The following is a 9,301-nucleotide window of genomic DNA, read 5'->3' as shown; positions in this document are numbered from 1 at the left end:
TTTTTGCGGCGGATCTCAGGAGAACAGAAGCTGCTCGCGTGGTAATTGAAAGAAATGTAATACGCCGATCCTAACAGAAACGCATGGGCCCCGGGAGATGCAGTAAGCTCAGCGCCGAGTTTCTACGTATACAGACGGAATTCCAGCGCAGTAGTCGCCGCGCGGTGGAAAACAAAATAGCGTAGATAAAAGCCGGAGGAGAGATGCAGTGGGACGAAAACAGTGTGGCGTGGCGTCGCTAGAGCGACCATCTTTTCTTCCAGCTTCCCGAGGAAGGAGACAGCGCAGTAAATTGTGGCAGCCGCTGCCGCAGGAGCGCGGATGTGATAAAATACACGCAAATTACTCGGGTATAGCAGGCCCCCCAAGGGTAAGCGCAGAGTCGTCGTAGTCGACGGCTGCGCCATCGTCGCCAGGCGTCTTCGGGCGGCATATTTTCCCCCACCGACATACCCTAGGGCCCCGTACGAACGACGGAGTTGGAGGCAATGTTGCCAAAGTTTTTTTTTATTCGAAAAAAAAAGCTCATGCGCTCACAGACACCGGCAGCAGGCAACCTTTTTCAAGCGAGGTAAGAGAAAAAATTGCACAGCGGAGGTAAGGTGCGCTAAAAAAAATGTTTCCCTCCTTAATCACGAAGTTGTTAATGCCTCGGTGCTCCTTTCCAATGACAAACAGTCGTGGTATCTCGCAGTCGCAAGTTGCGCGCGCCGCGAGCATTCGGCCCGGGGGGAACATCGTAACCTTCTGTGGTAAATTCTTAAATCTTTCTCCGCCCGCTAATACGCGACAAATGAAGGGAACGCAGATGCAGGTTGAAGGTTGGAATAGCTCCCTGGAACTGTGTGGAGAAGTCGGCATTTATTTCGAAAGGCGTCGTGCAGTTTTCTGCAAATGTCGCTCTGAAAATTAAAGTAAATCAGATATCTAATGCCCAAAAACGAGACGATGAATAGAAAAAGAAGCATGTACCTTTTTGTGACTGGAGCGGAGCACCACAGAATGTACAGCATCGGGAAGGACGTTGTTTTTAGCTCAATAAACACGAAAAACATTGAAAAACTTGCGAGTTCTGCGCTACATAGCGTCAACAGTGGTGTAATATGGGAAATAATAAATATAGTTTATTTGTTAGGTCCAACGTTGCATTCAAGTGTTAAGCTCAACGAACACATAAGGTGCTGCAATAGGACAAACCCATTTCTTGTTTGTGGCGGTGCCTTTCTCGTGTTTCTTGGCGTTCGCGGGAGGGGGAGAGGGGGGGGGGGGCTTTCACGAATTACAGAAACAAGCCCTGTGACGTCATATGGGCCGGGAGAGGAAATAGCTGGTAAATCACTTCTACTTAACGTGTTGCCCTTATTATTGCGCTTGATTACGTCCCGTTTCACGATTCTACACGGCTTGTCGAGTGCGGTAATCATGCCTTGCAATTCGTCCCCCGATTTACTCAGCAAGGCAACGTCATCCGCAAATCTAAGGTTACTGAGGTATTCTCCATTAACCCTTACGCCCACCTGTTCCAACTACAATGTTCTGAAAAGCTCTTGTAAAAATGCTGTGAATAAAATTGGAAACATTGTGTCTCATTATCTGTCTGAGATTGTGTCTCCCTGTTCTTATAGGTATTTTACTGCTCCCCTTACGGAGAGCATAACATGGAGCGCATAATACAGAGACCATAATGGCGTAATGGCACTGTTTTATTGTGAAACTGAATCTGACTATCGCTCTTTGATCCAAGCCAGACCTTGTACTGTACAATTTTTTTTTCTTTTGTCTGGCACGCTATACCTCAAAATCAATCAATAAATCAATCACTTTCGCAATTATCTCTCTCCCCCCTCTTGTACTGCTACCCTGTGGGAACTGTTAAAGAAACTATTCTTCTTTGAATCAATGGCGGCAGGTAAGCATTTTTTGTTACTAGCTTTGCTCTCAAACTCAAATTTCATTTTTTTTTTTTCACTATCTGAAGCCTCTTTCTCAGGAGTCACGAAAGAGAAGGAATTGCTCCTCCGAGATACACGCTCCACTAGGCAACAAGGGGCTCAGCAACGCCCGCTCACGTTGCACAAAAACACAAACAAAAATATTTCACACGCCCTTTCGTCTAGCGACAAAGATGGTTGAAACGTGAAGCTTTTGAGCCATAGACTGTGATTGCTGAGATTCAACCACCTTTCAGTTTAACCACGACAATTCATCCCCGTCCCCCTGCGTCTAACGACAAAGACAGTTGAACCATCTTAAACTTCGCCGACAACAATAATCATGAACGTCCATCCGACCAACGGCAAGTCGGGTTCAACCATTGTTCACTTCACCCACGTCCACCAACATCTTCAGACAAAGTTGGTTTTCTGCAGTGCGTTATGTGGAGACGGCCGCCCTCAGTGAGGAAAAAAAAAGCCTCGCTTTCAAATACTTTTGTTTTGTTCTTGTTTCTGTTGCCTCTACGCCTTCCCGGCATCTTACAGTTCCCATTTTTACTGCTGAACAGCTATTTCCCAGCCATCTCACCTCAGGGCATGGCACAGGCATGAATCGCTGTACGTCCATTAGAAAAAAAAATTGGTCCTACGCGACACGGACCGAATGCGTAGAAAAGAACCATGAACTCGATGGATGTGTGCAGGTTAAGACTGGGCGCTCAGTAGCGCGTGTTCGGCGGCCCCGGTAAACGTCGACCCTAAAGTAACGCATAAATTCCGATTGGGATCCGAAAAGCGTCCACCGCGTTTCGCAGTTCGTTTGTTTTTATCCCTTAGCACGCGCATAGTGGTCGGCCTATGCAGATATCATAAGGCGAGGTAAACCATACATCCCGCTCTAATGGGTAATATGATGCGATATACATTTCCGTACATTCGTCAAATAAATAGCCATCGCCATTTGCTGACACAAGAGATCTACGCTATATGTGCACATTATAACTCATTGGCTACAGAAAACGGGCAGCCGTAAATAACGAAGCTTTTGTGACGGCAAAACCAGAAGTTACGCCATTGGCGGTGTCTGACCCGGATGTGCCTATGATGTCACTTCCACTTTCGGTGACATCATCATTTATGGCGTATCGCAGCAGTGTAGCGATAAAATTTCTGGTGAAATGAATTTACAAAACAGCCATCGTTTGAGCTGGCGATGTTAGTCTTTCGAAGTCGCTTTCTGGGACTAGGCCACGTGCAGAGCACAGCAAGTGTTAAGGGCGTATCACATACGCCTTGCGGCAAAGCTGCAAACTCGCCTTACAAAGTTATGCCGCTATAGTTGCATTAGCTGAAGGTTCTGACAGAAGGCGAGAGTCTTGTAGAAGACGCGTAGTTTTCTTCTTTTTGTCAGCCTGAATAACGTACTTTTATTAGCGACTACTTAATATTACCATGTCATCACGACCTTGCTCGCTGTATTATCATCTTACGTAGGGTGAGCTAGCCTCCACGCTTCCATGCTTTGGTTGCCTGGCTGAGATCGTTGTTGCAGCAATATTCAACCTATAGGTCGTATTCATCAGAAAGTTTAGGGGGGGGTTTCTTCACTTGGAAACACTGAAAACCGCTATGTCTCTGGCCACTGTGCCAGCGCATTCGCTTTGCGCCCGCACCTCGCAGAAAAAACCAACACACCAGCGTCCATCTTCCGCTACGTTTCAACCCGATTATTGGCATGCGTCAACATATATATTATTAATCGCATTCACATTATGTGGTGGCGCTCTACCGGCCCTCGAGCACTTCGCATGACCGCAGGATGAAACCGCGGCTGCGTACGGCGCACATAAGTCCGACGCTGCAGTTGGCTGCCGCAGCGGATGTCGGCGCAAGTGCACCCGGCCGCACCGTATCCACGACTTTATGTCTGGTATAAGTGTCCAGTAATACGTGGTTGACTAAGAAAACCGAGTAATTTCTTTGACAAAGCTGTTTCACGCGTACACCGATTTAGCGCTGGCTTTCTCGTGCGCTAAATGTTTCACACTCAGCATAACAACTCACCTCTGACATTAAAGGACGGCGGCTGGCAATCAGCTGATCTGTGGCGGAGGCTTCATACGCGTATGGCGATAGGTAGATCGTACTGTTCTGTACTCAACGGTACTTGGCGTCGAGGTATTACTTTGCGTTCAGTGGGCAACAGATTGGAAATTATCCAATTCCTGCGCCACTGCGCTCACGTTGGAACCTTTGTGCCACGACCGACTCGCACTCGCTCGTGGGTGTGCGCAGAGGCTGGGGTTGAATTGCAGATAAGGTTGTCACACTCATGAGCTGAACCATGACTTTTTGTGTAACCAACGCTATCGTGGTACAACTGACTATCGAATCACTCGCACACGCCTTGCACGGAAACACAAGGTCACGTCGCGGCCCTCGGCCTGCCTGGCCGCCACGAAGGCATGGAGGAGAAGAGAGGTGCCTGATGTAAGGACAGTGCGGGCCGGGCGCACAACGTCGCCTTAGCAACACACACTTGGTCACGGATATGACGACACACATACATGGTTACCTGCATGCATTCCACACCAATAAATACCTCCAATACGCGTTTTCGAGCAACGAAGCTTGCTTACTAATACTGCTTACATGCATACAGTAGTTATATAAAAGTAATCATTTATATGAAGTAATTTATATAAAAGTAATACCTACGCCCCAATTGCACCTGCAAAGCTATACAAGGAATATACGTGCCTAAATATTTGCTTTCACAGATTCCTTATGAGTTATGTAAGAAGCGCTACTTCGCAGTCAGAGAAGGAAGATTCTGGAACGCAGCTCAAAGATTCACAGTAAAAGTTTTTACGTGAATACCAGCTAGAAAGAAGCACGCTATAATGACATCTATCACAAAAAAAAAAAACGCTCGGGTTGCATCCAAAATGCTCCTAATGAGAGAGAGAGAAAAAAATGTCTCGCAGAAAAGATGACTCGGGACACGAAATAGGCAGTACAACGAAAACGACCTCATTAAAATTAATTGCTTGCTGAGTTTTTATGTCACTTTCGTTCTTTTTCCGGACGGTTCCCGAAAGACGAATACTGCGAAGCAAGTGCCGACGAAAAGCGAGGACAGAGCTTTTAGCTTCTCCATTCTCCGATGACCTGGCAAAGAGAGCACGGCCCCTTTTATGAGCGAAGCCCTCGGGGGGTACGGTGTTGCCGGGGCACGGGGGAACGGCAGCGCTACGCGAGATCCCGCGGGGATGTCCGAAACGGCCGTAAAGTAAACCAGCGGGTGCGTGGGTGGCAGGGCATCATTATACGATTTAACGGTGCAACGCAGCTTTACTACGACAAAGCTCAAATCAAGGTCAACAGTGAGGTCACCCTACCAAGTCTCAAATGTGGGGTTCTAAAACGTGCGTTGTAATTTTACCCCGCTGCCGGTGCATAAAAATTGTAGTACTACAAATTTCTTTCGAAACCATTTTTTCTGGCTCTGTGTACCTCGCGACCCCGGGCTTGTGAAGTTTTAAGTAAAATGGGGCTTCGGGTTAAAAAAGAGTAAAAATTCGTTTGGCTAAAAAAATGGGTATTTTAGGCTCATATGCTACGGGATTTAATGAAATATACGCATACACCAAGCCATTCGTTGTGCGAGGGCTTTCGGTATACCTAACTCTGTAACTTTAAGGGCCAAAGCTGTACTGTACGCAAAAGAAAGAGAAAGTAGGTAAATCAGCGGAAAATGTTAGTATTATTTGAAAGCGGTTGGCTGTGAAGAGGTTTATTTGTCCATCGAAGCAGATACATAACATGCCTCGATGGAACTACGCATCGGGTAAAAATATACATTACAAAAGGGAAACACACCGAAAAACAATAATCCAGAAGTGGCTGCCGCTGGCCTACACACAAGTTGCAACATTTTGTACCACGCAGGGTACAACATAAACAGAGTAGAAAGTTGAGTTGTTCGCAAAAGCGAACAGTAGTTCAAAAACAACCTTATTCCACAGCTTTGCGTTTTCTCGCCTCTGACCGCCATGCAATTGAGTTAACTCTAGGTACGTCGACCGCGAGAGTGGGCACAATTGTTTTGTAGGACTTTAAGCTGTTTGTTAAATCTCTCGCGTGGAGGAAGACGACTATGTCAAATACAATTGTAATTTCAATGTAGTTTCATAACAATTCGTTTCATCGACAGATGCGACGGCATGATGACAACGACAATGATTATTATACAATGGCGAGGGACACGAATCTTCACGTATTCGATTTTCTGCTGCTATCTGATGTAAAAGTGCAAATAATGAACCGAAAAGGTAGCGAGAAATTAAGAAAATAAATAGCAATATCAGAGGAAATAAGACACGCGCACTGAAAAAAAAAGCAAAAAAATTAAATGAAGAAAGAAGAAACAAGACGATACATGGAGAAGAAGAAGCAAGAAGAAACAAGACATGGACGAAAGAATAAAACACATATGTGAACAAAAAATAAGCCCACAAAGCAAAACTGAATAAAATGCAGCAACAATGAAGAAAGGGTGCTTAGTAAAGATTTTTTTTTTTTTCAAATTGAGAATAGGCCAGCTCCCCGAACACCGACGATGAAAGCAATGGGGCATGTGAGGCACTCCGGTTTTGAGTAGTGGCATCACCGCTATCAGTACGTTGAGCTCCTGTTGTTGTCAGGGGGAATGGTGTAGCATTAGTGGATATGACACCTATTTCTGCAGAGAAGTGGTGTCTGGAAAACTTAGATGGAATCGATGCGCCATTTAAATTTGTTCTCGAACCCCGTTTCTTCTTGAGACACCAGAAGATTATACCAGGGTGTCGAACCGGAACCGACCCGAACCGAAAACCGGTACTGAACCGGTATTTTTGCCGGAACTGAACCGGAAAACCAAACCGTTATTTTTTTTAGCACGCTGAACCCGAACCGGAACTGAACCGAAAAAAGAAATAACGGTTACCGGTTCATGCCGAAACCGTTCGACCCTCCGTTGTTGATATTGCACAGTTAATGCAATTCAGGCCTTTTTTCCTTTCACGTACCATCAACTTCGTACGCACTGCGCACTTTCCCCTCAAGACAATTAAACCCTATCATGCTCTATGTAACAGGGGAAATGAATGAGTACCAACGTAGCAATGGTCTGTTGCTGCTGGAAGCGGGAGCGTAGTGCAAGGTGGCCAAACGAAATGTCATTCTCTGCAGCTTGCAGGGAATATAAAATTATTTTTTCCTTCCCTAGCTGCGACTTTATTGGAGAAATCAGGCTGCAGGAGTGCTCCACTGCGCAACAGCGAAATCCCACCCTCGATGTGTGCAAACGTTTTGCATTTTATAATTTGTTTAAAAGGTCCGACACCTGCAAATTGTTAATACTTGAAAAGTGTGATCCCAGGAGCTGCTCAGTGGCTAAGCCGTTTGCTGCTGACCACAAGTGGCGTCGATCTCCCTTCCCCACGGCCGTTTTTCTGAAGTAGATGTAAATCGAGAACGTTCGTGTATCAAGATTTTGATCAACGTTTAATATCCCCAGCTGGTTAAACAGGTCTGCCGGCCTGCAACATAAATTGCGCCTCGGAGCAGGGATATAGCACGAGGCATCAAGTGCACCAGTTTTTTTTAATGTGTTTACACGGTCAACAATAAAAAAGAAAAGGCAAATCACGTTGTTTTGAAAATATAACGCAAAAAGTAAGTAAAACCGAATAAGTAAAAAAGAGCACCAAAACGTGGATATTGCTCTATACTTCTGTCTGTCCTGCCTTTCACAACCAAACATGTCTTCAATGCAAAGGAAGTGAGTTCCGTGATTAGCTTTTGAGGACAGTACAGTGGACAGGTTCCGTTTTTTACAGACACAAATAACAACAGATATGTCAGGGAAAACTGTTAAGGTGCGCACTTAATCCCTTGGCAAGAAACTGCAGCCCTCGACCTTGTCTCGGAAGCAGAAACAGTAATGAAGCAGATGACACTTCCGAAAAGGCAGGCTGGTACCTCACACTGCCCCATTCGCCCAGCGATCATCTTTTGTGCTTGTTCTGCAGTTTTGTCTCTTTCAGATCTGCTTTTTTTTAAGGTGCACTTGTACTGACTGCCCAAATCGCTACATTACTTTTACTGCTACTCGTTCAGGAGCAGAGTACTTCTGTGGACGAATTAAAGAGCGTCTACCCCAAAAAGGGCCATCGCATGCTCCGCGCGTCAAATTTCCCCTTTCATTTTGTAACAGCATAATCTGTTATAAGATTCCGCAATGTAGCACACGGAACGATTGCCGGGGTTCAGGCGGTTACAATGACATACTGATCGTAATACACACATCCGGTATAGCTATCGCAAAAGGAATTACAGTGGTCAGAGCAATAATGCAGTGACTGAGCGTTTTACTAAAACTTACTTTTAACAAAAGTGTGGCTAATACATTCGATAAGTTGACAGTTAACAAATTATTCAGGGTGACCAAATAATCTATTCATTGGTAGTATTTATGTGCCTGTTATAGGATTTGTCTGTTTCGTTACAAATAAAAAAAAATGTGCGCTATTGGTATTAAAGGGACCCCGAAAAGCTTTGTGAAGGTGGCAATCAAATGCATTCAGGTGGTAGAACACACAACGGGGGATTTTTGAGCCAAGTGTGAGCCCCATACGTTGTACAGATAATTTGTAAACAATTTTTGAAGATCGCCTTTCTCAGCCGATGAGCGCGACGCCGCAGCGAGCCGACCGCGGCTGACGCAACGGCGACCGCGGGTGACGCAACGGCGATCGCTGCTGACGCAACGGCGAAGGCGCCCCCTGATTCGCCCAATCGCCGGCAAGGTCGGCCGCCGGCGGCGTCACTGCCATTGGCTTCCGGCTGCTCTTCCTCTTCCTGCGCGATCCCGAGGCAAAGGCGGGTCCGCAGTGATTGACGCGAGCCTAGGCGCAGGAACGTAGCTAGCTGCTTTGAAGGAGGCAGAGAGGGAGGAGGAGTCGATCGGCAAGTGGGGAGAGGTGCATTTAATTGCTTCTGGCGCAGCTAATACTGAATGTAGATCAATAATTCCCAACGGCATTGCATCGCTATATTGGTGCTACGCGACAACACAGGCCTTTTGTAACTTTTACAGAAGGCTTTTCTGGGTCCCCTTTAAGCGCTGGTATTTGAACGTGCCAGTACGCAGGCCTAAATCTAAGGCTTCGAGGTTAGCGTGATGGGCGATTCTATAGCGACGATTGCGCTTTCAACAAAAAAGGAAAGGGCAGAAAATATATCCCACCGTCATATCTCTTGGCGGTGGCTTTATGAATAGTCGCTAGGACAACATAAAGTTTGGGCGAGAAATTGATTGA

This window comes from Haemaphysalis longicornis, unplaced genomic scaffold (genome assembly GCF_048455015.1).
Source record: "Haemaphysalis longicornis isolate Haplotype H1 unplaced genomic scaffold, Haemaphysalis longicornis Haplotype H1 scaffold_3, whole genome shotgun sequence".
Taxonomy (NCBI): Eukaryota; Metazoa; Arthropoda; class Arachnida; order Ixodida; family Ixodidae; genus Haemaphysalis; species Haemaphysalis longicornis.
This window is presented reverse-complemented; position numbering follows the sequence as displayed.